Below are 26,159 nucleotides of genomic sequence, written 5' to 3'. Positions count from 1 at the left end.
CAAGTTGGGAAGTGATTGTCTAAGTTATTTGCTTTTTCAAGTTCCCCCTCACCCCTCACCACTTGGGAGAAATGATTTCACCTAGAAACCAGAAAACGGCATGTTATTTACCCATCAACTTTTGCATGACGGAATGAAACAAACAAACATTATATATATACTAGCAAAAGTACCCGTCGTTGACTGGGTTCAAAAACAGCCTACAGAAAATGGACTCTGATTTATTAAAGTACGATAGGTTATGAAAAGGAAGGGTTGTAAAGAGATAGCTTCGAATTTCGGGGTATCAAAACCAAAGCAAAATATGATGAAGGTAAAAATAAAATAGATAAACCTCATAATTTATTATACCATACCTGTTCACACTGAAACACTTATCACAATATTCTGTGGATCTATATTTAAAAACCTTGTTAAACTTTGTGACATATTTCCATTCTATGGAGGTCAGGCGCGAACGAACACCACATAATTATATTATACCATATTTCTTCAAACTGAAACATAATTATCAAAGTATACTTACGCAGATAGATATGAAAAGTCTTTATTAAAGTTTGTGCCTATTTCCATTCTATTGAGGCCAGGCGTGAACGCAGACCCCACAATTTTATCATACCATCCCTATTTAAGTTAAAACATACTTATCAAAGTATTCTTGTGTACATCTAACACTTGTAAACGTTTTTTTTTTAATTTTTAAATTTTTTTTTCATATTTTGTGGACCAGGTGCGAACGCAGACCTCTCAATTTTAATGAACCACCGTTCTGCCAGATCAAACAGACCCATTCCTGTGTCTCGATACATCTATCATTATATGTAATCAGTTTTTTAAAATAGTCAACCATATAGGAGCCTATTCGTGACCAGACACACATACACATTCAGCTTATATATATATATAGTAGTTTATATGCATGCAAATAAATATAAACATACACATTGGTCTTTATTATAGAGTAGAATACAGAAGTATTTTTATTCTTACATAGATAGCAATATAACAAGTCTCTTTATTTCTAATTTAGACAGTGTAGTGTGTACAGATATACACATGTAAATTAGGTGGTGATGCTAAAAAAGGAGTCACTCTTTCTCAAAGGGTCACACATAGGAAATATTAGAGTGATTGAATCTACAAAACGATTGGGAGGAAATAAAAGATAATTTATTCAAACATAATTTAATTTCAAAACGAAAGTATATTTTAGCATTTCATGTTATTAAAATACAGGGAGTTGCAGTAAAAGTTTGACACTGGCCAAAAAGAAAAAGGAAAAAAAATTTTTTAAAATATATATGCAGAGACCCAACAGTTTATTTATAAACCATTAGACTGACATACTTCATTACTTTTTAATGGAATCGCTACCACCAGAGATGACCATTTCAAAGTAGGCAGGAAATGTTTTTGTGACCATGTCCTTGTCTATAGTGGTGAACATGTCCTTGTCTATAGCATGCTTCAGAGAGTATGTATTGTGCGTGTGCTTATTGGTCTTAGCCTCGATCACATTCTAGAAGAAATAGTCAAAGGGGGTTACAGTCAAGTGAGAAGAGTAGTCACAAGTCATCCGACCAGTGATGAGAAATGTTATTGAGCAACCATACCTGGATCATCTTCGCCTTGTGTGCAGGAGTCAAATCCTACTAAAAGATGAAGTTTCCGGCAGTGATGTCCACTTCGAGCTTCATTCTGGGATTAAATTAATTTTTTGTCAAATGTTTGATTTTCTTGTAACATCCTGTGTATCGGAAGACAACCATATGGAAACAAATATTGGTTAAGGAACATTTAGTATAATAGATTATTAAACCATACTAAATTATTTTATTAAAAAAATGAATAACCTAACACTTTCATGGAACAGGTTGGTTTTCAACTGAGCTCCAATCAATGGTTTTACCCTCTAAAACATTCGCAACAAAAACTTGTCTATTTACAGCCATTGTAAATTTTTTTTTTTTCTGCGTACCTACAACTAAATGGAATTTTCATGAGCAAAGTTTCCCAGCTGACTGCAACATGGTCGTCTTCAAATCCAATCTTAACTTTTTGTCAAACCATCCTCTTAAATTTTCTGCTCAGCTCCAACTATCATTACCAATCATCATAGTATTCTCTCACTGTCTACCTGACAAACTCATGAACCATTATCCTTGAGTAACTTTTCAGCCTTAACAAGTGATGAAAAAAAAAAATTTAACTAGTTCAACAAAAGCATAGTAATGTCATAATTTTTAATGTAAGGTTGTTATAAAAAAAAAAACAAAAAAAACATCCCTACCAAAATATAACAATAAAATATATTTCCCCAAAATTTCTGGCTCTGATGGAGGGGGAGACTAAAACTTGCTATGGTTTCAAATGATCTGAAATAACAGCAAGGTAAGACTTTATTCCAAATATTTCTCATATATTATATCTCCCCTCTTTTGGAAATAGGGTACGATTATGAATATCTCCAGTATCAAATAAGCCTTATACACTATGAAATTTACTTTATGTAAAAAAAAACTAGAGGGGAGATATATAACATGAAAAATATTTGGAATCAAGTCTCCTAGCAGCAAGTTTTAGTCTCCCCTCCATCAAGACCAGAGCTTTTAGGGAAAGAGATTCATATATATATATATATATATATATATATATATATATATATATATATATATATATATTACATAAAAGTGAAATTGTCTGTGTGTGTGTACATTTCCCTACCAAATTACACTTTCAATTTTTAGTCTAAAGACTCAAGATGTGACATAAGGGATATTGAGATTTGGGAAAATCTTTTTCATTATTTTTCGACCAAAAATTTGGATGTCAATGGATCAAAGTTCAACAATTTGACTTTTGAAAACTAACAAACTTCTCCAATTTTAGGTCTAAGCATTTGAAATTTTAGATGTAGGTTACTTGGACATGGATCAACCTTTTTAATTTGATTTGAGTCCAAAACAGTAAATATTAAGGAGTCAAAATTTTAAAAAATTCATATCTGCAGTCTACTAAATTACTCTAAACATTTAAAATTTTACATATAGGGTATTCAGACATACAGCAAGTTGGGCGAAAATTTGGCTGCCAAAGTTGAAAGATTTGAGCTTTGCAGACTCTACCAAACTCCTCTGCCAATTTTGGGTCTAAACACCTGAAATTTTAGATGTAGGTTACCTGGACATGAATCAAACATATATATGCACACACACACACACACACACACACACACAGCTAAATTGAATATTGAAATGCTCATATCTTGGTTCTATGGGATGAAACATGGAAATTTGCAGTCTTTTTGAAGATTATAATACTATTCCATGGTTAAAATTTATGACAATTGATAAAAAAGAACCTATATTTCCAAACCATTAAAATATGCCTACATTTGTATACATGGTGTCCTGGCAGGCTAACTTTAGTTTTGCTGCTTTGTGATGAATTTTGCTTACTTTTTTTTTTTGTTTTGTTTTGCTTGGCTGTCTCTATTGTGGCTTTGCAAAGCTATTAATATATAAAATTCCAGATTAATATTTTCTAGAGGTGAAGTAACCAATGAAGTTTTAATGAGGTCAATGCAAGAGTGCTCAATACCAAAGTAGGATGATATACTTTTTATTTTACATAAGCATCTATATGTCACTACACGGCCATGAGTGTTTTGGTCAGCAAGTTACATCTAACCAGAGATCTCTTCAGGTGATATTGCTTATATAAAAGTGAAGTCCGTAATCTAAAATTAGATATATATAAAATCCAAAAAAGTTTACAAGTTTATAAAATGAATAATAAACTTAAAGCAAGTATAAATATTAATGATAATCCTAATCAGATGAACAAACTCAATCTTCGAGAGCATTGATATAAGGATTCAACATAAACTCTATAAATTAGAAATTACAATTTATGACTCAACAAGAATATAAAAATTAAAATTTTTTTCTTATTTCATGGAGTTTCAAAGAATGGCTTATATCATCAGAGGAAATTAGTTAGCAAAATGATATTCATAGGCAGACTATAAATTTTGCTGGTTAGCATATAAATTGAAAAATTGTGTTATCATTGAATTATTTAATCAGGTTCTCATGGAAGTTTTACTAACTTTCATGCAAAGATCCATGAGAACCTTCAGATTTGTTAGAATAATTTTTAAGAATTATTTAATAAAAAATAAGATTTCTATTTTATTAAATAATTTGAAATAAGAAAAATTATTTTTGTTTTAATTTAATTATTTTTACTGATATAGAGCAGTTTGAAATAGGTTAAACTTAAAAAAAATTTGTTAATGTCTGTTTCGATACAAAATAAAAGTCTATGAATGGCGGTCCACTACTACAAATTCAAAATAGGAGCATGTGAAAGAGAAAAAAATAAGCAGAATAGAAACAGGGAAACAAAAAGTACATGAGAACCAACAAAAATTAATTCATTTTAAAACGAGAAATTACTCGATAGACACCATCTTTGCGTTTGTTTATTGAAAAGATTTTAAAAAAAAATTTTTTTTTAAAGTCACCACCCACCGACCAGGAAAAAAATGTACCCTACATAAAAAAATATATTCCCAATTTTCTTTAAATCTTAATATTTAAAATCAACGAATAAAACAAAGAACTCAAGTTGTGTATGTTTGTTTACAAATGACACGTGCATTGTTAGTCAACCGATATCGATTGAAAAGTGTCCCGTTTGAGCCTCTCAGCTTCTGGGGTCCTTATTCCATACTCCATCCTATTAGCATTTGCAAAGAAAATAAATCATGAAACTTCCGTTCAGCACCTTCTGTTTTGCATGAACTGCCCGGAAATTTCTGCAGAAGTACAGACATTTTACCTTCATTTATCACTTAATCCTAACAGAGAATATCATGAAAATTATAATCTTGGTCCTGTGGGATTAGCAAACAGATGTGCAGTTTGTGGTTCTGCTATTTCACACCAGGCAAAGCACTGGGCAAATGCTGAGATAGAAAACAGATTTTATATGACTAATGAAAGAGTGGCTTTAGATTCATGCGAAAAAAAAAAAAAAAAAAAAATAGAATGGACCTGCTTGCATTCCTGGCAGAAATGCCTCAGGTGATCAAAGGAGGAGGTAATTCCTAGAAGAATATATCTCCTAGAACCAAGCCAGACAAAAAGAATGAGGTTTCAGGTTTTAAGACAGGACGATGTCAAGTTTGATTTGTGCAAAACGTGCAGTTAAAATCAATGCATCTCGAAAAGAGGGTTCTGTTTTAGATGATTATGTTTGGTTTAATCAATTGATCGGGATACTCTTCTGGCATATCAACTTGTGTGGCTCATTTACATTCACCAAAAATAAAATCACCAGAAAGTACAAAGTTCTTAGCCAATGAAATCTCAGCAACTGACAATTGTCAAAGGAGATAATATAGGGTAGAAAATTCAATAATTTTTTAAAATTGATTAAAGTTAGCACTAACATTGGAACAGACATTTCAGTCTCCTAAAGCAAACATTGAATTTTGTAAAAAGAAAAAAAAAAAAAAAAAAAAATGAAGAGTTACCGAGCATGTGTACATGCAGTTTAAAAAGAAAAAAAAATTACTTAAAGGACATGTGGCCATGGAAGAATGGAAAAAAAAAATCTGTTTATGCATTAAAAGTAGTTTTCTGTTGTTTTTGTTAAAATTTATATCATGATTAAATATCAAATGAGGAATCATTTAGAGTTAAAATTCTAGTTACATTGTTAGATAAACATGACATCAGGTAAAATTCGGTGGTAATATTGCTTTATTTTTTTCAGGTAGCTGAATGATATTTATATTATGCGTGCTGAAAAAGAACTCTTTAATCTCTTACTCTCCAGATGTGAGTTACTTCCCTTGAACATTCTCTCTTAAGCAGCTTCAGCCTGTGTAAAGACAATGTTTTTAGTAAAATAAAGCCTTTTTCAAGCTTACTTCAACTTTTTCATTACAATTTATTTAACTAAGAACGTAAAGGAAAAATACTTCAGACCTGATCAAAACCGTATGCTGCAAATACATGGCATCATTGGAAAAGATTGTTTAATATATTTCTGGAAGCGGTCAGCGGTTCTCAACCTTTGGACAGGTAAAAACTCACTTTACTTATCAATCTCGTTTCTCCAGCTATTTATAAACATATTTCGGATGTGAACGATTACCAAGCAGCTATTAATGTTCTCAAGCAGGTTTTGGTAGAGTCAAAAAATAGTGCTTTCTGCTGACATTTATTGGCAACTCAGCAACAGATCTAAAATGTGAACCAATATTTTCAGTCCTTGAAAGAACTTACAAGGAGTGTGATTTCCAAGCCATGATAGCAACTCATGCGAGGGAGAATACATCAAGAATACAGGATTTCATTGTCTCACATCAGAAAAAAAGACTCAATCTACATGCAGCATATGACCAGGCAATCATGACGAACTTAATCCAAGTGTTGCACAATAGCAGTTAAACCCAGGAGACATACCCTACTGGATACAAAATTTATTCAGTCCAAAATATCCTGCAATAGGAAAGTATTATAAAGCCTTCTCAATCTTGGTGAACAAATACTTATAGTATCTCCTGAGAATCACAGGAAGAGACTTGTGGATTGCTCGCAAACAATAAATAGATGAAGCGATCTATGTTTATCTATGTGGATTGCTCATAAACATTAAATAGATGAAGCGATCTATGTTTATCTATGTGGATTGCTCGCAAACAATAAATAGATGAAGCGATCTATGTTTATCTCTCTTCCTTGAATGGAGGTATGTTAAATAAAATGGCCACTTATGTTTTTAGCACTCTTCATCTAACCAATGTTTATCATCATTGCCATCAATATACAGCCTTTGAAGCTTCTAGATCGCAGTATCAGTTTGATCAAATTCTGTTTGGAGTAACCAATGGAGTAGCAGATTTCCAACAAATCATTGAGGACATCATCAAGTGAGAAGACTGAGGAACCATCGCCCACATTAATATTACATCCCCTAACCAAGGTTACTAACTTTTCCCTCATTAAGGAACAAACTTTAGGTACCTGAAGAACGAAATTGAGAAATCATCACTTGCAGCCATAGACTCTTCTCGAGGTTAAAACTGATGCTTCGGAACAAACTGCCTCTTTGACCCAAAACTCAAAACCTGTGGCCTTCTTTTTAAGAACTTTAACCTCTGCCAAGCAAAAATGCTTCAAAGTTGAAAAGGAGGCCTACACAATTGTAGAAGCGATCCGAAAATGGCACCATTTACTGCTCAGGAAACAAGTTGATCACTGATCAAAAATTAGTTTCTTAATTTCAGCTACAAAGGCAAGAGCAAAATTAAAAATGAGATTATGAGATGGAAGCTAGAATTTGCCTGTTTTAGCCATCACATTGCTTATTGCAATTAAAACAAAATTCTGCTGCGGATGCCTTATCTTGAATGTTCCTCTACTACCAGGTTACACTCCTTGCACTCAGACTTATGCTACTAAGGGGAAACCAGAATGCTACATTTTATCAGACGCAAGAATCTGTCATATTCTGTGGAAGATGTAAGAGCAACCGTAAAAGCCTGCAGAGTCTGTTCCAAAGTATAACCTAGGTTTCTTTTGCTTTCTCTTCTGCAGATGTTTTGGCTGCCACTGTCTTCTAATTAGCCTATTCTCTATATTTTAGAAAATCCTTTTGTACACTCCGATCATGGAGTGGCTTTCATGTCAGACAAACTAAAGGAATACTTAGTTCGAGCTATTGCTACCAGTCAAACAACTTTTGGGGGTTAAATAATTAAAAAAAAAAAGTTTTGGTAGGTGAGTATGAGAAACGAACCTGTACCCTTGAGTTGGAAATTAATGTGTGGAAGAGGAGAAAAAAAAACAAAAAAAAAACATGCTACGTTAACCATTGAGCCACGGCGACAGACAACGTTAAACAGGTTTGAATTTATTTATTTAACTATAAAAACAGGCGTGCGCAATAAAAGTTAACTCTGCTGCTTCCATTTGACCTAATTAAGAAGGTCAAATAGAAGTCACGCTGGACGTTTTTCCCGGCGCAATGCCGAGAACGTCCGTTTGAGTTTAGTTTCAGTTTATTTATACTAAAAAGCCCAATCAACACACGAGAAGCCAAAATAGCAATAATTTTGTAAAAGTCGACGTAAATAAATCTATAAGCTACATGCGTTCCCAAATCCTACATATTATTATATAGGACCTATATACACAGTTTTAAGCGATAGTAACGACCCCGGGAGTGTGTGCGAGAAAAGCCTTTTGAAGACATACACGAAATGATCACACACATTTTGCTTTTTATATATATAGATAGACTAGCGAAGGGTACCCGGCGTTGCCCGGGTGTTTGTAGGTGTGTGTGAAAAAAACCCGAAATGTGAAAAAAAAACAGGTGCCCGTAAAAAAAAAAAAACGATGCCTTGACGCGCAGTTGGAAAATAGTAAAGTGTGAAAAAAAACAAAAAAAAAAAAAACAGGTGCGCATTTTTGATTGACGTGACAGCGATAGGTATTCAGCAGTTAGCATTTTGTGTGGGACAGTTTTTAATGAGGTCAATAAATTGGTTTGTTTGTTTTTAAAAACCCGCTCCCTGTTCATTAGGGGAACGTCTCGTCTCAAAATGAAAGCTACCGTCTGATATGACGAAGTCGACATTGAACAAACGTTACTTAGCTCTCTAGAGATCACTGGCTTTCGGCTAGTAATTAGAGTCGAGTTTCGCTTTTTGTTTATACCGAAAACCGAATGTAACGCGTGCCGATGCGGGAAATGTGGAATAATTAACGTTTGAAAGTCAATAAAATTAAATAGACAGGTGAGCTCCGTGGATAATTAGTAGATATTACAATTTATAGATGATATAAAAAGTTTTAAGAAGTTGTGAACCGAGCAAGCGCTTCTCTGAAAGAAGCCTTTTGTGGACATCGAGGAAAAGCGTACATACATACATACATTTTCGCTTTTATATATATAGACTAGCAGGGGTACCCAGCATTGCCCGGGTGTTTGGAGGTGTGTGTTGGGGGGGGGGGGACTAAAACACCCCTGTTAAAAAAAAAAAAAAAAAAAAGTTGGCAGGTTGTTTGGAGGTGTAAAAGAAAAAAAATAGTTTTAGCATGAAGGTAGGCTTCAACCCCGAACGTTTGACGCGGGGGTGGAAAGGAAATGGAAAAAAAACCCTGCAACCTAACCATCTCGACCATGGGAACAGATGAATTGATTAAGTGTGTTAAGTTGATGTTTATAAACCGAAATTAGCAGGTGTGATAACGTCAAGTTGTGGAAGCTAGTTTCTGTTTTCCCTGCTATGCGGCGATCAAACAATAAAAAAAAACAAAAAGAAAAAACTAACGTAAGGCAAACGAACAATGAAAACAGAAAAACGAACACGTGAAAAATGGCTTAAATAAGCGTGTCTTGATATTAAAATTTAAAAAAAATCGGTGGGTACCCGGATGTTTTTGGGTGTCGCTAAGAATAAGCAAAGTAAAAAAAAAAAAAACAGAAAAACGAACGTTACGTGAAAAATGGCTTAAATAACACTAGTTCAATATTTAAATTTAAAAAATCGAAAAAAAAAAAAAAAAGACATCTCACACCACGGGGGGTAGGATCGAACCCGAAGCCCTGAGGCGAAGTTTGAAAATAAAATCGGCCAACCAGAATGAGTTAGTGAAAGATGTTTGAATTTATTTAAGTAAGAACCAAATTGACAGGTGTGCACCCGGAAGTCGTCGAACGTTACGACGATGACGTCAATGACCAGGTTTTTTTGTTATAAGCGAAGTAAACAAAGAAAACAATGTTAAAACTTAAGCGGGAAAAAAAAACACAAAAAGTATAACGCAAGGCAAACGAACGATGAAAACAGAAAAACGAACACGTGAAAAATGGCTTAAATAAGCGTGTTTCGATATTAAAATTTAAAAAATCGGTGGGTGCCCGGGTGTTTCTGGGTGTGTGGTTGAGGGTGGATAAGTGAAGTAAAAAAAAAAAAAAAAAAAAAAAAAAAAAGAAAGGACATCTCACACCACGATTCGAACCCAAAACGTTTAGATAATGAACCAACGCGCTAATCAACCGACCTAACGCAATGTACATGAAATTTGTTCAGTTTTTCAACTATTTAAAGTAAATCAGGTCATGCCGTCATCTGGCACATGTGCAGAACCGCTCGTCGTCACAAGAAGACAGTTTTTGTTGACCCTCGCCCCTGTCGAAAATTGTCGATTTCGGGGTGAAAAAAAATGAACGTTTTTGGCTAATTTTCCGATATTTTTTAAGCGAAGGATGGGTCTTCGATATGATACCGAATTTGTGAATTTTCGCCGTGTCTGTCGAAAGTTTTTAGCAGACACACAAGCATACACACATACATTTTCGCTTTTATATATATACTAGCAGGGCTACCCGGCGTTGCTCGGGACCGTATAAACAATGAAAAAACAAAAGCAGATATTGAACATATGTTTTATTCTTAGGGGAGAGGAATCTTTCATCTCAAGTTTTAGCGTTACAAACAAACATTTGTCTTTAATATATATAGATAATGACAGGTTTTTTGGGGGCCCCCCTCGAAGATAACTGATCAGTTGACCAACTTCTAGTGGTCCGTTTGACGTGAACTTTCGATATTTGTCATCCGGGCGATGGGGCTTCGATATGATACCAAATTTGTCAAGTTTGGTTCCGTCTTTCAAAAGTTTTAGCGTTACAAACAAACATACATACATACACACAGACGTTTGGCTTTTATATATATAGATATATATATATATATAGACTAGTGAACAAATTAAATAGACAGGCGAGCTCCGTTGTTAACTGTGAGATATTACGATTTACATGTGATATAAAAATTTTAAAAAGTTGTTAGGCGACCAACCGCTTCTCTGAAAAAAGACTTTTGTAGACATACAAAAAAAAGCGAACACACATACACACATATATACATTTTCGCTTTTATATTCATAGACTAGTGAGAGGTACCCGGCGTTTCCCGGGTGTTTGGAGGTGTGTGTGGTTTTGGGTAAATCAAAACTCCGGGGGGGGGGATTAAAAAAATGTTTTGGTAGACAAGTATGTGGATCGAACCCGAACCGTTGAGGCAAAGTTGTAAATTAAAGTGTGAAAAAAGAAAAAAAAAAAAAGAGTGCAACGGTTTTAACCATCGGGCCACCGCAAGATGCTAACGGAAACACGTTTGAATTTATTTAATTACTTGGATTTGGCAGGTGCACGTTTTAATGACTTAATGAGGTCAAGTTTGACTGCAGGATAGTATTTCATTTAGTGCGGGAACGCTTTTTTTCCCCAAGATGTTGGGGGTAGGGGAAAACAGCTCCACTTGTTCAAATTGAATAGCAATTGTTTGATGTATGGAAAATATTTCCACATTGATCAAAGCTGATTGCTTTCGGACATTTCCGCCGATAGACGGAAAATACCGCCAGAATTACTGTCGCTTTTATTATAGGAAAAAGACTAATCTACATGCAGCGAGCGACAAATGTTGAATATTTATCTTCCCGAAGTCGAGCAAATTAAATAGACAGGCGAGCTCCATTGTTAACTCTGAGATATTACGATTTACATGTGATATAAAAAGTTTTAAGAAGTTGTGAACCGACTGACCGCTTCTCTGAAAAAAGCCTTTTGTAGACATACAGAAAAAGCAAACACACATACATACATTTTCGCTTTTATATTTATAGATAGACTAGCAGGGGTACTCGGCATTGCCCGGGTGTTTAGAGGTGTGTGTGCTCTTAAATAAAAAAAAACGGGGGGGGGGGAGCGAACCCGAAGCCCTGAGGCAAAGCTTGAAAATAAAATGTGAAAAAAAACATGAACCGTTCAGCCAGCCAGAATGAGTTACTGAAAGATGTTTGAATTTATTTAAATAAAAACCAAATTGACAGGTGCCCACACGGAAGTCGTCAAGCGTTACGACGATGAAAACCACGTAAGCAATAGCTATTCAGCAAATGAGGTCAATGACCAGGTTTGTTTGTTTGTTATAAGCGAAGAAAACAAAAACAAACGTTAAAAATTAAGGGGGGGGGGGTAATCAAAACATCGAAAAAAAAACACGGATGTTAAATGTAAAAATCGAAAAAACAAAAAAGAAAACAGAAAAACGAACATAAAAAAAATAAAACATGTGAAAAATGGCTTAAATAAGCCTGTTTTGATATCAAAATTTAAAAAATCGGTGGTACCCGGGTGTTTTTGGGTGTGTGTGGTCGGGGTGGGGGTTTTAATGAAAACCTAAGAATAAGCGAAGTAAAAAAACCAAAAAAAAAACCAGAAAAACGAACGTTACGTGAAAAATAGCTTAAATAACACTGGTTCAATATTTAAATTAAAAAATAAATCTCACACCACGGTTCGAACCCAAAACGTTTAGATAATGACCCAACGCGCTAACCAACTGAGCTAACCCGACGTACATGAAATTTAGTCACTTCTTCAACTATTTAAACTAAATCAGGTCATGACATCATCTGACGCATGCGTAAAATCGCCATGAGAGGACGGTTTTTGTTGCATACATACATACATACATTTTCGCTTTTATATTTATAGATATATATATATATATATATATATAGACTAGCAGGGTGCCTAGTATTGTACGGGTGTTTGGAGGTGTAATAAAAGAAAGGAAAAAAAAAAAAAAAGTAGGCTCAAACCCGAAGCCTTGAGCCTTAGTCGGAAAAGAAAGCCTGATAACTTACCATGACGCTAAGAGGGCAGAGAAGTGAGAATGGTTGAAATTAAAAGGTTAAAAAAGCAGGTGCTTAAACGAAAGTCAATGTCTGCTTTTCTAGGTTAAACATCACACCATAGAGAAATGAAATTACAGCACAAATTTTGTAATTTTGTAACATGAAAGTCCGGGTGTTTGGAGGTGTAAAAGAAAAAAAGTTTTGGTAGGTAGGTAAGCTTGAACCCAAAACCTTGAGGCAAAGGTAGAAAAAAGCATAACTTGCCGCAGCACTACGAGGGCAGCGGAAGTGAGAATGGTTGAAATTAGACGATTAAAAAGTTAAGTGAACGAGTTGACACGTGCGTAAATTTAATGAGGTCAAACATCACGCCATAGAGAAATGAAATCCCGCACTTAACTTCAGATGCTAGGCAGTTTTTTGGTTTTGTTTCCCCAAGATGTTGGGGAAAACCAGCTCCCCATAAAAAGAGGAGTGTCCAAATGAATAGCGATTGTCTGATATGAGGGGTTTTTCCCGCACTGATCAACGCGCATTGCTTTCTGGACGTTCCTGGGGGGAAAGCCAACCGACTGTTTAAATTAGTTTCATTTTATTTAAACCAAAAAACCAAACAAACACGCAGGACCACGGGATAGCGTGAATTTCTAATGAACATTTTGGAAAACTTGTCGAGAAGAAAAAATGTTAGGATGGGGATCAATATAATTTAACAAAGCGATTCCATATTTTTGGGCGATTCCAACATAGTAACTAAATTTTTTAGTGCTTACTTAGAATTATCCTAAAAAGAAAAAAAAAAAAAAAAAAATACAAAAAAATTCTTTATGACATATGTGCATGTCACGGAACGAAAATGTCATCTATAATATAAATCTTTCTGTTTAAATGTATGAATTTATATATGTATATGTCTGCCTAAAACTTTCGACAGAAGCGACGGATTTTCACAAGATTGGTATCATTTTGAAGCTCAACATCTCAGACGACAAGTATTGAAAAATTGGCCCAAAACATTATTTTCTTCACCCTCAAATGGGCAGTTTTCTACAAGGAGGGGTCGATTTTTTGCAAATCATCGTATCGGTTGGATTGACTTTGCCTAATTTTAACATTCCAAACTTCCGGTCGCATCATGGAGTAGCGGTAAGAAGTCAGATTTTCTTTCAATTTCTTTTCCACTGGTTCGAGCCTGCCTGCTACCACCATTTTTTTTCTTCTCCACACACACCTTCAAACACCCGGGCAATGCCAGGCACCCAGGCTAGTTTTTAAGCAACAATTTTTACTACTAACCCTAAGTTTGAGTGGGAAGGTCTTAAGACTACACGTAATCACCTAAAAACTTAGAACTCAATCCTAAAAGAAAAAAAGTATTTATTTCTCATAATGAAATAAATTTGGTTAACTGTTCCTAAACGCTTTAATGGCCTGGAAACAGGGTTAATTTTATATTACATTTAAGAGAAATTGATCCAGAACCCCTACCGCAAAAAATTAAAAGGGTCTTATATATATATATAAGACCCTTTTTTGGGGTCAACGGCCAACTAGCTCCGTGTGTGTGTGTTGGGGTGGAGAGGGCTCCCCGTAAGCCGTGATGAAGGCAACCTTTCTAGAAGTAAATCTGATATAAAAAACAAAGCGGAAGACCAGTACCCACATTAAGCTGGTTTGCAGTTTAACTTGTTGTTGGCTATCTTGCTCTTGCTTGTTGCTGGATCTCAACATTTTGAACCAAGAGAGAGACTTAAAGCTAAGACTGTAACATCATCTGTGTATAGATACTCCCTCAGGCATTTGTCTATTAAAATGTTCCTGTGGCGATGGAAGTCATTTTTGGGCTCATGTGTCTGAGGGAGTGGCACTCGTCTGACAAGACGTTGCACTCTATATATATATATATATATATATATATATATATATATATATATAAAGTGAAATTGTCAGTGTGTGTGTGTGTGTGTGTGTGTACATTTCCCTACCAAATAACTCAATTTTCAGTCTACAGACTCGAGATTTGACATAAAAGGGGTATTGAGATTTGGGAACATTTTTTTTTAATCGATTTTCGGCCAGAAATTTGACCGTCAAGGAGTCAAAGTTCAACGATTTGACCTTTGAAAATTCTACCAAACTCTTTCGACAATTTTGAGTCTAAACACTTGAAATTTTAGATGTAAGTTACCTGGACACGAGTCAAAATTTTTAATATATATATATATATATATATGTGCACATGAAGTTATGAACAGTACATAGGGCTCGAGCAAAGCCGGGCTGAATTGCTAGTATTCAAGAAATAGGTAAAATAGAAAGTATCTGCTTCATTAGGTATCCCCAAAACAATGTGAAAAACGGAGCGCATGTTCCCGTGACGTCAGACTTGTGTTCACTATACGAACTATGGAAAAGTAGAAGCGACTTAATGATTTTTTAAAACCTTTGTTTATCTTCTTCAAACTGCAATTAATAATTAATCTTTGTTATAATTTTGTTAGGTTTTAAGATTTACACATTTTAATGATTAATATTATAAACATTTGTATATTAAATATGAAATAAGGTTTTACTGAATGCTCTTTTGGTTTCCTACGGGCTTCCATATTTTGTTAGGTAAAAAGAGACAAACAAAATATGAAGGGGGCCTACAAAATGCTTAATATTTGTGCAATAATATTATCAAATCAGTTTTAATCTTGTGATAAAATAGCTGACAAGAGGCATGTTTATGTAAAAACTTAATATTTAAAAAAAATGTAAACAATTAATTAAACATCTATGTTGTAATGGAACATTTTGAAATAATGGAATTTTAATCGTTTTAATCTTTTAAAAATTAATGTTTACGAAGTTTCTTTTTCTTGGCAATTCAACTGATTATAGTATATATTAATTCGAAAAAAAAAACGCTATTTAAAAAAAAACAAAAAACATTTAATTTATATCATTTTTTTAATTGCGACTTCAAGGTAAATTTTTGTTCAATACGTGTATTTAAATCTTTTAAGAAAATAAATATTTTTTTACTTATTTGAACTCTTATGTTTCATAATAAATAGAAATGTCGATAGATTTAAATATATTTTGTTCGAATTTCGAAAAAATAAATAGGGGGGGGAACACGCACTAAAAAATATTTCCCCTCATATTTTACGGAAACTGCATTTTATATGTAATTTCGTTCTAAAATGGATAAGTATCGAAAATTTCACGAAAATCTGATCATTAGTTGATTTTTGCTAGATTTATTAAGCACGGGTATGTTTTCACGTTTGGAATGTCTACCACATGGGAACGTTATTTTAAAGCGCCAATTATGTAAACATGATTTTCGTCTCACAATTTCATTTGTTTCGTTCGATGAAAATATTTTTTTTTTCTTAATTATTACTGGTTTATTTTGCCCTTTTAAATGGTACAAAAGTTATATTGATAATATTAATTTATAATAAAGTTACATCATGTTACATATAGGGTGGGGTAATTCTGTGGTGAATTTTGGCAGTCCCTATGCTTCATTAATTTTCAATAATTTTGTTATTTCAATAATTTTAATAAAATCATTGATTTTATTAAAATTATTGAAATAACAAAAGCAAAGTGTATTTTATAATCAGCTGATTTTTTTATATATTTAAAATAGTTTATCAACATTAACCAAATATAAATTTATTACAAAGGAAACAAAAACTTAATTAAAATTGTATTAATTTAAATTCACTTTTTTTTTTCTTTTTAAATGGAATTTTTTTTTAAATCTGCCAAAAGTTAGATAGCGTAAAATAAACAGGACTTTATTATTAACATTGCTTTATGATTTCTTATTCAGGCTACGACGGTCATGCTGCCGTAGATATAATTACAGTTTTATCAAAAAATTAAGTGAATGAATGAATAATGATTCGTATATGTCACTCGTTTCTCTTATCCATTCATCTTTCCGTTTATGACATCAGAGGGTTTAGAGTCATAAGGTCAACCCCACCTTCATCTTATGCGAATAAACCCACACATTCGCCTCTTCCGACGAAAATAGATAATATGCTAATTATAAAATTCAGCATAGATTTTACGCTAAAGTACAACGGCTATATTTACATCGACTCGATTGAGAGAAAGGAAAACACCTTCAAGTCAACGGAAAACAGATCGTCGTACAAATTCTTATTTTATGAAAACATTTCAGTTTTAGGTTTGTTTGTAATTAGACATAACACATATTCGGCATTGCCCGGGGAGTTGTTATTTCATATTAGTTTCGCTTTTTTTTTCTTTTTTTTTTTTTTCCAAAAATAGGATTTGAAGAATTAAATTTGATACTGTTTCTGCAACAGTATCAAATTACTTAAGTTACAAAATAACTAAAAAATAATTCATATTTTAAAAATATTTAAATAGAATAAAATTTCAATATTTCGTGATATGAAGTTTTAAACATCGATTTTTAAGTAAGGTTTTCCAATTTTTTTACATTGTCATATAATATTTAAAAATGGCGATTAGCAATTACCTATAAAATTGTAGATTCATCTAGAACTTTAAATTAGTTTAATTGTTAAAAGATGTTTCTAGGAGGGGATCAACTTAATTTTAGCATCTATTTAAAAAGAAATGTACGGGGGTCTCTAATAAAATTAACATGAACCATAGCAAAAATAAATAAATAAATAAAATAAATAAAAATAATTTTAAAAGAAAGAACAAAAAAAAAAAAAAAAAAAAAAAAAAACCGCCGCTTCTTCCCTGATTTAATTAAAGCGACTAGCGGCATCAATATAAAGTATGCACAAGTATAAGGTAGACAACATGATGTGGCTGATAGTGCGTAAAATGTTGGTGATTTTACACAAAAGTTTGGACATCCCTACTGTTGTTGCATCTTATGTACCGGATTCTCGTAAATCCGATTCTGAAATGTCATTGACTAATATTGAACCAATTTGCTATAAAACAACAACAACAATAATAATAATAATAATAATAATAATAATAATAATAATAATAATAATAATAATAATAATAATAATAAACACCCAATTAGTGTACGATCGTTTCTGAGACGATACAAAATTTTATTCAAATACAGTCCCATCATCAGCACAGGAAATAGACGCTGAATACACAAATGATTAACACCAAGGTGACGATATAAAAAAATTCACACAACAAAAGACTAAGCTAAAAGAGGCAAATATACTCTACTTGTAGAAAAGTTTTTAAAGGCTATATTAGGAAAACATAAATGCTATTTAAACAAATGGTTATATTTTTATACGTTTTTACATTTCGGTTATCATAATATGAAAACCAAGATTGCCGATTAAATATTGAGAAATCTAAAGAATTTAAATTATAAAAAAAAATTAAAGGTAAAAGGTAATCAATAGAGAATAAAACTCCAAACAGGTGTCATTGTTATTGCAACTTATAAGTGCGAATCAGATCCACTAGCACACCATCGATCGAAAACATAACCATTGGGGCCGTAGTCCAATATCTTTCTTTCATATGAACATGCTGAGGATGTTAATTTTTTTTTTTTTTTTTTTTTTTTTTTTACACAGTGATCACCACTTATCAAGGCCCGGAAGCCACTCAGGGATAAGGGTTATTGCAAGTACATTACGTCAGTGTGGAGATTTGATGAAGTGTTTACTTAAGGGCGCGGTTCATTAGGAATTTGTTAACATTGGACTTGAAGACATCCAAGTTGTAGTCCGGTGGGAAGCAGGCAGACGGAACAGAGTTCCACAGGCGTGCAGTTCTAAGAAAGAAGCTTTGTTCATGGAATCCGCGTTTTGATTTTAGTATAATTTAATATTAATATTAGTATTGGACATGAAAAAAAAAATTAAATGCTCCTCATATTTACAGTAGGCAAAATACAAGGTGGAACGATAAAATTGTCGCCCTAGAAAAGACAACAGGATTCCATTACCGTTTGATGAAAACCAGTTTTCTTTTTTGTTGCAGACCATCTACTAGTTGGCTAGTTGTGTACAAATCCCAAGAGCGAGAATGTTCAGCGAATGAGATCGAAGATGCGCCGCTGTACAACTCATGCTCTCTACTGATCCAAATTATGACAACAGGACCATTGACAGCACCTTCAAAATGCAAATCCGGACGGTTCAACGCTTGAGGGCATAAGCTCAATGAAGCTTCCAGTCACGGGTATGGTTTTTGGTGTAGTTTCAAGTGTGGCCACATCGTGCCACCCACATCTTCAAAGTCAGCTTGAAAGTCAACACCAAAGTGTACCCAGATGTGCGTGATCCCCTGGTGCAAGTAGGTGGCTGTTGACAGAACCGGGATGTGGAGTCAGACTTGGCTTCAAAAGTGCTATGAATTTGTACCCTTCTCTCACTGCCCCCCTTCTTCCCCTCCTTGGACCCACTGGATGACTTCGTTTGGTTTATAACGTCAAGAACATGACCAACATGACCTCCCACAGTACCAAAGCCAGCCTGATCAGCGCCATCTGCCGAGTAGTCGTAGAGCTCCCACTGGCGCTTATGGAAAAGGCATGCTTTCAGTTCCAGACTCGTACTGAGGCGGTGAGAGGCTGAAGGCGGCTACATTAAATAGATGTCAGCTATACTACATAATCAAGTTACCCGAATTGATTTTTCCGATAAAAGTTTTTAAATAGAAGTGTTGTTTTCTTTAGGGAAACAAATTCATCATTCCACCCCATACAGTACCTTAAGCATTCCCTATTTATTAATATTTTTTAGCGATAGCTTAAGTGAAAATCCTAATCAAAGTTATGTCAAATTTAAAGAATTTGACCAAAACGGCATTAAAGTTGGCATATCAAACTTTCATTCTTGCTAGCCAATTTTTATTTAGCATTGTTGTATTGCCATCATAATAACATAGCACCGCTTCTTTTTAAACTTATGTTGCTTCACCTGGTATTATGAAAAGTTTTGTCACTTATGACCAGAGAATAAAAATCAGCTAAGGGAATAACTCATAGCTTTAATTAAAGAATAGAAGAGTTGTCTCCCTTACATATTTTAATTTCTTTTTCTGTACAAGTATTTTAAAAATGTGCAAACAAAAATTAAAAAATAAAATGACTTCACTGCATCCCAAACAACGCTAAGTAAGTAAAGCTAAGACCTACTTTCAGTCTTGAGATAGAGGGTGGCCTTCATGCAGAGTCTAAGGGTTGCACGATTACCAAATGCACTTTTCTTAAACCATTTTTGCTTGGATTCAGTGGCAAGTAAAAATCCAGGACGACTGAAAACAATGCTGGAATAAGCAGAGAGAGACTAGTGTTTTTTGGAATTGTCCTTTCGTAGACAGGTTCCACATGTTGGAGAGTCTAGTCTCCTCTATTTAATTCATAGTTGGATTCATATTTTACAAGAGCATTAATGAAACTGATCCAATATATATTAGAGATAGGATGATTAATCGGAATAGGAATCGGAAAAATGAAAAATGTATTCATATTTTCTGAAGCCAAAACGATTCTTTTAATCATTTTTTTTTTTTGTTTAAAACAAAACCTTCCACTGCTGGTAGTAATAATAAAATAAATATTTATCGACTTTAAACTACCAGTAATGCTAAAATCTATAGATACCCCCCTCCCACCGTGTATTTTTTACGTTTGAGGAAATATGTGCACATTTAACATGTTTTTGTGATAATTGGGAAAAATAACAACTTTATAGTTAAATATTTAGAGATTTATGAAGAATCGGAAATTTTATCAGAATCGGGAAAAATATTGGAATCGTCCCATGGCTCTACCTATCACAAACTTTGTTATAAGATGAGATAACATCACTCATGGGCTTAGATATAGATACTAGCATCAATATATTTTTGTAATTCATGATTTTCATAAAGTACTAAACTTCGAATGGTAAGTGTAAAAATTTGAGCTCAATCACCTTAGTTTACAAATTATTTATTCAAGTGGCGTATCTGGAAAACAAAGGAAAATAAAGAAAACAAAGAAAAATCATGTGTTTCAAGTTTCATTACTTAATTTCATTACTTTCTGATGGGAATAAATACTGTTCAAGCAAATCAATGACGTCATAAGTGTTAATCAGACTCAGAAATAACGGTTAAGACGTGATATGATTTTCACGGTGGTCATAATGACACAATGTTGAATGCTCAGTTCATCAAAATTGAGCAGCTGTCCTAAAAAACATAAGACAACTGGTTTTGCCTGATCTTAAACTGACGTTGCAGGAGATAGAGTTTATGATAACAGAAGACAGTGCATTCACCATTCATAAATATTTGTCAATGAAAAACTGGATGCCGCGTTTGATCACAATTGATAAGACATAATGGCAATTCAAGACATCATTTGGAACTGTTTCAATGCAACAAGAGTTTTTTTTCTGTGAATATATGAAAATGGATGAAACCTGGATCCACTATTCCAGAATGAAATTGGAAATCAGCTGAGTGAAGAGCAATAGGTGAAAGCTATTCAATGTGATTAACTCGCAAACATCAGCAAATAAGGTTTTGGCCTCCCTATTTTGAGATGCACAAAGTATTTTGTTCATTAATTACTTTGAAAAAGGGAAAAACCATCATTGGTGTGAGGTGTGTGCGTGAAGAAAAAAGTCGGATAAATTTATTTAACAAAACACTAACACACAGATCGTGTCACAGGTCGAAGTACATGAATTGCACATCGAATCGAATCGCTTCGGCACCCATCCTACTCTCCAGACCTGTGCGCGTGTGAATTGCTATTTCAGTCAGATAAATATATTAGAATAAGATGCGTTTCGGCGTTTTACTGAAACAACTGATTTTTACTTCAACTATGTTTCAGTGAGTAAAAGAAAAAGAAAACAAAAACACAGAAAGTTAGACAGTTTTAGCAAAAACAGTCGCCATCTGTATAAAGTTGAGAAAGCGGCAAGCTAAGGAAGAACGATAACTCGTTCATGACCAACTAGAAAACTGAACTTAAGGGTAACGAGAAAAGAGCAGAAAAAGAGCGAGGAGAGAAGAGTCGAGAAGAAGAAGAGAGAGATGGGGGGGGGTAGACAAAAAAAAAGAAAAAAAAATCGAGGATGCAATAAACTCTGGTGGTTGTTAGTAGTAGCATCAACTTCACTAGCCGAATTCCTGTTAATTCTAAACAGACCTAGACAGACAGACAGAATTAAAGACTTGCTTCTACAACCTTACCGACTTCTCGCCAATCTCTTGCTTTGAGAGAGAGAGAGAGAGAGAGAGAGATAGAGAGATAGAGAGAGATTGTTTATTAATGTTATATAATAAAAGTAGACAGTTTAAAAAAAAAAAAAAAAACTACCGAGAGACAGTCGTTTTTCTTCCGTTTCGGACTATCTTCATCACTAAAGAAATCAAACATCAGCATTTAATAGTTTTTTGTTGCTTTATACTGACAAGAAATTCTTAGTCTTAGAAAAAAAATGGCTAAATTTGTTATTGCTCTCACGGAAACACAGACGCACATATCAATATAAGATTATACTTATGCCAAGTAAGCTACACAGAAACGTTTTCATTCCATTCTCGAAGCAATTTGTCAGGCTAACTACACTCATAATACACTATATATAATCTTAGATTGATAATCTATAGGAATAACATAAAATAAACTTGGCTTATATTGTTAGAATGCTCTGTCTGAAAGAATATCAAGCTTTTTTTCTTTTTGCGTGTGTGCAACATTTCCTTGTCTAAAATCTGGTAAAATACTGAAAAGTTGATTTGTTGTGAGAGAGACAGGGCGATCCAACACAAGATTATGTTGTCATAAACAAATACCTTCCTTCTTTCTGTCGATGTTTAAAACATTAAGTTAGATTTTAAACGATAAAACAAATGGGTTTCAAAAACATTTAAAAGAAAACATTCTCCATAAAAGAATACATGTCAATTATAAAAACAAATGCAATTGTAGAGGAAAAACGTACAATGTACACAATGATAGAGAGGGGTGATATTAATATGACTACCGCAAACAAGAGAATGTGGAAAAGTGAGAGTTCAAGAGAGAGAGAGAAAAAAATATGAGACTATGAAGAGGAGGGCGAAAAGAAAACAGAGGTTGATTTACCATGGCAATAAAGATGACCAATGTTTTAAGTTCATTTTCAAAAGAACACATTATCTTTTTTTGCGTGTTATCGCAATGTTCAACGAACATTTAGTAAAAAGAAAAATGAAACAAAACGGTTTTTTTAAGCATGTCAGCAACAATTTAGAGTTTATGTTCATTTGCTAACCGTACTATAACAGACGTTGTCCGGGTGCAGAGCTTAAAGAAAAATAATTTAAAATATGCTAGTGTTTACAACTTATTTTAAAATAAGATTTTTGTTAAAATAAAAAAAACTATCTACTTTATCGTGGCTGCCCTATCTGAAATCTAAAAATTTACAAACCGAAGTTATTTTATTTAATATTTTAGGCCACATAGCTTGGCGGGTTAAAAACGATTACTTATAAAAATGGTTTGAATTTATTTGATAAATGTTTGTGACTTCGTGATATAATTAATTATCTTTGGTTAATACCGATTATGTGATTATGAAGAGAGCAGAAAACGTATTGTGCTATCTTTTTAATATAATATTTTAAAGTTAAATTCAAGTTTTACGGTATCTAATTGTTAGGTGAAAGTACAGAATAGTTACAAAACTTAACATGTTAAGACCGGGTTTAAATAATGTTATTTCAGTATTCTTTGCGATATAATGACAATCCTATTTAAAAACTATTTAAATTTTTATTTTAATTTACAGTTATAAAATGTTCGATTTTCGTGTAAACAAATTACTGCCCCCCCCCCCAAATCAAAAACCTCCGGCCTAAAAAACAATTGGGAATTTTTTTTTATTAACACCGATTTGCAATTGCTGATTTTAGATACGGCGGCCATGATAAAGTGGATAGGTTCTTTTTTACAATCAGAGACTTGCTGAAATAGTCAGCAAAAAGCAAAGATTGTAAATAGTTGTGGGAGTGAAATTATGTAAGTTTGTAAAATTGAATACAAAGTAGAAAGTTTTGTTGATTTGTTCTTTTTTATACAGAAAAAAAAGTGATGCATTTGTCCCGAAACAGGAAGCGACTCTTTGATACTAATGGGGCGCGTTCTAAAATTAATGCTTTCTACTGACTTGACTAAACTTTAAATGTTTAGTCGATTTTAAGCATTATTCGAACAACCGGAAATTACTTTCTAACTTTGTTAAAAACAAAGGCTTAAAAATCACTTTGAAATTTCGTATAGTCACTACGACGCTCCTAAAACAAGTCGGCCATTTTAATCCATTAAAAAAAATAAAAAAAATATGGCCGGTATCTTGTTTACTTAGTGATCGTGCGAAATTCGAAAAGGATTTTAAAATCTTTGTAAACTGGCGGATAGAACGTAATTTCCAGCTTTAATTGTTAAAGTTTGAAGGCAAAAAAAAAAAAAAAAAAAAAAAAACAATTTTAAAGGGTCATGAAGTAACCACATGCAGGTCATCTTGATCCGTTAAAAATTTAAAGTAATGTAAACTTGCGGATATAAAATAATTTCTGAATTAAACTTTTAAAAACGTATCTTTATTTTTACCGTTTTAATAAAATGGTGGGATTACTTCACGTGGTGCGTGTGTCTACCTCATGTCAACGTAACTTTGGTAATTACAAACTGAATTTACGTATTTACTTTCATTGAATTTTTATATTTTTATTGAAATAAAAATTGAAATCGCGTAAAATAATGCGAAATAAAAATATAATAGTTTAGTAACTAACTCCACCACAATGCATTTTAATTTCTTTGAGGATAAGTCAATCAGTTTAATCTTTAGTTAATAGTTAAGAAAAATGCCAAAAATTACTTTGACACTTTAAAGCAGTTTGGAAGCATTTAAACCTTCGATTAAAAAATCGTTTAGACTGGCTTTAAAATTCTAACCATTTGGTTAGAATGTATTAAAATGTTCAACCTTTTGGAAGCTCACATCCATCATTTTATAGTTTAAAAACTATTTGGGAAAAGAAATTAGTTGATTTTATAATAATTACATTTAACTTTTAAATCCCATTAAAATAACAATTTTGTTAAAATAAATAAGCGAATAAAAAGACATCCCAGACAACACCGGATATATACAGCTAAGTCATTAAAGTAATGAGATTTATTTGTGCTACCTAACGCGTTAGACGGGTGTTATGAAACAATTTTCGGACGCGTCCCTGTCGTATGCATGGATTAAGTTTGGATATGACACGAGGTCGTTTGTCGTCCCCCCCCCCTCCTGTTCAAAATAAATAAATAACGAGGGGGAGAACACTCTGGGTCGGTTATAAAAGTAATCAGTTTTAAACCTGTCTGCATGCTCCTGTGATCTTTTCCCAAAGGAGGCGGCAATGCCTGGGAGGATGGCCTCCCGAGCACAGAGTAGAAACCGATCCATTAAGGACACTTGTCGTTAAATGTGTGTGTGTGTGTGTGTGTCTAGTTAAGATGGACAGATAGCAACAAAAGCAGGAGGAAAACAAGAGTTTAACATTTCAAATAAGCATGTTGACTCTATATATATATATATATAGAACACAGTATGGAGAGAGAGAGAGAGAGAGAGAGAGAGAGAGAGAGTAAGACATCAGTTTTCTAATTCTTTTTATAAGCATGATTACTTATTTGAGGACCTACCTTTTCTTATCAGCAGTAATGGTCATATGTGATCACCAGTACGTCCAGAAAAACATATTGTTTTGAAATAAAAACGCATCGCTGGGGAGAAACGTATTAAACGTTGTTAGCGAGCGATAGATTAATGTTGTATATACGAGCACGCACACGCAGAACACATAAGCAATACACACACACGCACACACACATAGATACGCACGCACCTTGCTGGTTAGAGGGAAGCAGGAAGAGGAGATAGAAACGACTGAGACGGAGTCGAAGGCGTAGTCCATTCGTTCACAAAATATAGGGGTGGTAAACTTTGTAACTAATACGTACAGAATGCGAAAACAAGTTATATGATCGTTTCTTTTTTTATTAATATTCTTCTTTTAAAGAAAATAAAATAATTTTTACTATCTAAAATTGTTTCTAGTCTAAAACGAATATCGTTTCGATTTTAATTTTATTCGAACGTACGCAATCTCGTATGTCGACACCCCTTTCTCATATTTTGCTGTTCAAAATGCCAAACCGATATTTATGCTGTTCCTTTTTGAAGGAGCAAAACTATTAATGGCCCACTGTTTCTAAATATAGACGGTTTGACCTTTGTGAGAGGAACTATAGATATTCAGTTCTTATTCGGCTCCGTAGCAAAATAAACACAATCGATAGACACTCTCTACAGGCTTGTATTATAAGTTAAGTCTGCGTGTGCAGGGCAATCTAGCTAGGGCAAAGACAAGACACAGGGAACC

The 26,159-nt window shown here is 33.5% G+C and overlaps 1 protein-coding gene across 9 annotated transcripts in view; it reads right to left on the bottom strand.

The window, feature by feature from the left end:
* The window catches only part of LOC145263152 (histone deacetylase 5-like), a 506,934-nt gene extending 481,292 nt beyond the window's left edge, over positions 1-25,642 (bottom strand). For 5 of the 9 annotated variants that reach the window (XM_080120142.1, XM_080120146.1, XM_080120147.1 and 2 more), the window contains exon 1: positions 25,420-25,625. The gene's annotated coding sequence lies outside the window, so the exon portion shown is untranslated. Of the gene's footprint in view, positions 1-25,419 lie in introns of all 9 variants that reach the window. The other 4 variants (XM_080120141.1, XM_080120143.1, XM_080120140.1 and 1 more) reach the window with 3 other exon arrangements.
* Positions 25,643-26,159: the final 517 nt, after the last annotated feature.

The sequence above is a fragment of the Euprymna scolopes genome, chromosome 38 (genome assembly GCF_053919585.1).
Source record: "Euprymna scolopes isolate OS-2025 chromosome 38, ASM5391958v1, whole genome shotgun sequence".
Taxonomy (NCBI): Eukaryota; Metazoa; Mollusca; class Cephalopoda; order Sepiida; family Sepiolidae; genus Euprymna; species Euprymna scolopes.
The sequence above is the reverse complement of the archived record's forward strand: the minus strand, read 5'-3'. Positions and strand labels throughout refer to the sequence as shown.